At 54.3% G+C, this 4,268-nt stretch overlaps 1 long non-coding RNA gene across 1 annotated transcript; it reads left to right on the top strand.

The window, feature by feature from the left end:
- The first annotated feature begins 1,744 nt into the window (after positions 1-1,744).
- On the top strand, positions 1,745-3,835 carry LOC133233376 (uncharacterized). The gene is made up of 2 exons (XR_009731699.1): positions 1,745-2,442; positions 3,650-3,835. It is a non-coding gene; the product is annotated as an uncharacterized LOC133233376 (long non-coding RNA).
- The last annotated feature ends 433 nt before the right edge of the window (positions 3,836-4,268 follow it).

The raw sequence follows: 4,268 nt of genomic DNA, 5'->3' as shown, positions 1-4,268 counted from the left end.
AGAGGACAGGCCACCCACCGTCACTTATTCGTCCACTGCTGAGTGATGCCAAGGTCTGCGGCTTTGGGGTCCTGCAGCCCCGGCACCCTGAACATGACCCCCCAGCTGGTGGGAGGCTCTGGAGGGCCTTGAAATGGGGCTGCCATTCAGGGGTCCCGACCGTCAAACAGGCAGTGAAGCTCCCCGGGCCCCAGGGTACAGCATCTGAGGGCTCCCTTCTCTTTGCTGTCACCATAGATAATGATCACGGATGCAGCAGCTGTCCCAGTTCAGGCTTCTGCCAGCAGAAATGGTGCAGACTGCGGCTTCAACCGCAGACGCTTATTTCTCAGAGTCCTAGACCCTGGGAGGCCGCGATGCAGGCACCGGATAATTCGGTCTCTAGTGTGGGTCTCCTTCCGGGTCGCAGACCGCCAGCTTCTCCCGGCGTCCTCCGAGGGTGGACGGCTGAGAGCAGAAGCGAGCTCTGTTTGTAAGTCCATCCCTGAGGCTCCACCCTCAAGACGTCATCGTCTCCGAAGGCCCGCCTCCCATGACATCCGGGCTGGGAGTTCAACAAATGAGTTTGGGAGGATGAGGTCTCCATCCATACCGTCAGTGTTTCAGGTATTCCTATAAAAGGACAAATTCGGGCATGTGAAAATGTGACACCCAGCTGTGGTAATGAAAAATGACTCAGTGTGAGTAGATTTCCAGACACTTTGATGTTAGTGTATATATGTGTATATATGTGTGCATGTATATAAATGTATATACATAACAGTAGAAGCACTGTCCACTCACGTTTTTATTGAGGACCCACTGTCACCGGGACTGTAGCTCTACCCACGAGAAATGACATGTGGGAACTTTCTGTGACTTGGCTTCTAAAGGAGACACACAGCTCAGGAAGACAGGTTGAGCGTGAGCAAAAGAACAAACCCAGAAGAAAAGGAGAGCCTTCTCCCGGCCTTCACGCAGCCCTCGAACCTCGTCTGCGGATCTCTACCTGTGGTCTTTCATCAGGATGACGTTCGTGTTCTGAGGCTGGTGGCCTCTTGGACATCACGTGATTCCCAGCATCCCTGACTTTGCCAAGGCTGCCCAGCACACTGACGCGGAAAATCATCGGCTAAGCTCCTTCTAAGAAAGAATCCTGAAGGATGGGTAGACTCTCGAGGGCGTGCTGGGTTTAGATTCCCCCAGTGCCGTGAACGGCGTGGATAGACTCCTGTCCTGCGATGTCCCACGTATTCATGTTGCTTCGGTGGGTGTTTTCTGGGTTGCGCTCTGAGCACCTGAGGCTTGGGAGGCTGAACTGGGTCGCATCCCCCCCTCAGTGGACCCTCAGGAAGAGAACACAGTCCAGCAGACTCTCTTTGGGATCTGAAGTTGTCCATTAGTTATGCAGCCTTCCAGCTGAACGACCCCTTGCATGGATTTGGCGACCTTCCTGTGACCCCTCGGCAGAAGCATCTCCCGGGCTTTCAGGAACGTCAGGGATGCGGTCGGCGCTGAGGCCATGGCGTGTGCCCGGTGTGCCCTCAAGATTTTACCTGTCCTTCAAAATTCTTACTTAGAAGTAGCTTAGCAGGCAATTTTCTGCATGTGTGTGCTGGGCAGCCTTGGTGAAGTCAGGGATGCGGGGAATCACGTCATGTCAAAGAGGCCGCCAGCCTCATGAGTCCTGAGACAGGAGCCCCTGTCTCCCTGGGGAGGTGCTCAGTGCATTTCCAACCCGATGCCCTCTGTTCTAACGCCCTAACCTGCCCTGGTGGGAATTGAGCACACTTCTTCCTTTATTAAAGCTGGTGACCATCCTGAGGCCCGAGGGAGCCCGAGCAGGTGCCCCCGCCCCCGCCGCTGCTCTGCCATTGCCCGAGCCTGTGCACCTGGGCTGACATCGCCATCGTCCTGTCTGACAAATCTGTGCACTGGCTTGTAAAAAAAATCAATACTGTTTTTCCCGGGTACTTTCTCCACAGGGGAGTTGATGGATTATCGCGTCTTCCCCTGCCTGCAGCTGCCCCAACCGGAATTTTGTTATCACTTTGATTCTCTTGCTTTAGGGTCAAGCATCGGATAACATCTCCAGTGGGATGACACCAAAAGAGCTTCCACGACCTTATCCCCTGGCGACCGGGCCCCCAGGGACTGAGTGCCGGCTGTGACTATAAAGCGGGCTCCGTATCACCGGGATCCGCCGGCCGACTGACGAGGCGTGCTCAGGAGCCCACGAGAGCAGCGTCTGTCGCTGGGCTTTGCCGCCAAAGGTGACCGCACGCACTGTTCTGTTACCTGAGTTCAAGACGACGTGGCTGTTACATCAAGCCACCGTGGAATGTGATCGCTCGTCTTGTGATGGGTGGGGGGATGGCTGAAGCTGCAGGAATCAGTCACAAAGGAGCTGCTTATCTGACGGGAGATCATATCAGTGAGAAGCATCGGGCTTTCCTGCTCCAGGTAGTTGGTGACCGTCTGACGGCATTCCCGCTGCCCTCCCCTCCCAGAGGTGGTAGCTGCTTCTGAACTGCACCCAGAGGTGCAGTCCTGATGACCTCAGGGACCCTTCTCTGCAGAGGGGGCTGTCTGAGCTGGCCTGAGGTGGGGTTCTTGCCTTCTCTTCCCTTCTTGAGATGATAAATCCACTCTCAGCTCCCAGGGGACCTGAGCACGTGGGGGCCTGGAGGTGGGTGGCTGCAGAGACAGATGTCTGCCTCCTGAGTCTGCGTCCCACATCCTCTCCTAAACAGGCTTGGGGTGAAACCAGCACACTGCCCCTGACCACCCGTGTCTCCCTCTGCCCCTGTTTCTGTCTGTCTCTGTTTCTGCTTGTCTGTCTATCCTTGTTTCTGTCTGTGTATCTTTGTGTCCCTGTGTCTGTCTGTCCCTCGCTGTTTCTGTCTGTCTGTCCCTGTTTCTGTCCGTCTGTCCCTGTTTCTGTCTGTCTGTCTGTCCCTGTGTCTGTCTGTCCCTGTTTCTGTCTGTCTGTCTGTCTGTCTGTCCCTGTTTCTGTCTGTCTGTCCCTGTTTCTGTCCATCTGTCTGTCCCTGTTTCTGTCTGTCTGTCCCTGTTTCTGTCCATCTGTCTGTCCCTGTTTCTGTCTGTCTGTCTGTCCCTGTTTCTGTCTGTCTGTCCCTGTTTCTGTCCATCTGTCTGTCCCTGTTTCTGTCTGTCTGTCTGTCCCTGTTTATGTCTGTCTCTCTGTCGCCCTCTCACTCACTCTTGCTGTCTTATTTTGTTCCCTCCTCTCTAACTATAAACTTGCTTGTCTCCATCTGAGATTCAACCACTGACCAGATGCTGCATTTGTGGGATCCTTATTATGAAGATACTAGATATTAGGAAATGACCACAGAGAGGTTTAGGATTCTTAGCAGTAAAAGCAATCTAGAGGTAACAAGTATTTTGCAAAATTTTAAATGTTCTTAAAATCTGACCATTTTTTACCCAAGACGCTGCTTTTTCTGGCCGTCACTACCCTTTGGTGATGGACGAGAGGCTGCCCTCGGGCTGGATGAATGACCCAGGCATTCCCTCTGGACCTTCACCTCGCGGGGCTGGCACCAGGGGGAGGGGGTCCACGGGCACCCATGCCTTTAAAGGCTTCAACTAGATTCTCTCAGGCCTGTGTTGTTTCCAGCAATTTTCACAAATGCGTCCCTTTTAGAAGCAGAATCTTCACGATGAATCTCATCAAGTCACTCATTTATGGAGACGCCGGCCATTTCCACTGTACGCTTCTTGGGGAAGCTTGCCGCTGCTCCTTATGGAGTTACTCCATCAAGCATCCCTGTGTTGTGCTCCTTATTTTAACTGCTTAATATCTTAAACGTGGCCTACATTCACCTTTGAATCTTTTACTGCGTCTCAAATTATTTTAGCCCGGTTGTAGCATGTAAGAGGCCTCCACGTTTGCTCTGAATCAAACAGATCTAGGGTAGGTCTGCCCCTGGGTCGCCTCCGCTTCTGGCTCCGGGGTCTGGGGTGGGGGTGGACGCTGGGCCCCTTCCTGCACTCGCTCTGAGGACACTGCATCCGGGCGTCTCCCAGGCAGGAGGGCGGTCCCAGTGGTGATGGGGGCTTAGGCCTTGCTGAGCCCACGGATCACAGGGAGTCTTGACGAGTCAGGCAACCTGAGTGGTGCCTCTGTCCCCCGGCGTGCGATCTACCTTCTGATCCGAATCGCCCAGGACCGAGCTCACACACAGCACACCCAGACCTCTGAGAGCCGCCTGGGGCCAGGCCCCGGTCTCTTCAACCGCTCTGCCCTAATCGCTTATCCAGTT

Source organism: Bos javanicus, chromosome 20, assembly GCF_032452875.1.
Source record: "Bos javanicus breed banteng chromosome 20, ARS-OSU_banteng_1.0, whole genome shotgun sequence".
Lineage (NCBI taxonomy): Eukaryota > Metazoa > Chordata > Mammalia > Artiodactyla > Bovidae > Bos > Bos javanicus.
This window is presented reverse-complemented; position numbering and strand designations above follow the sequence as displayed.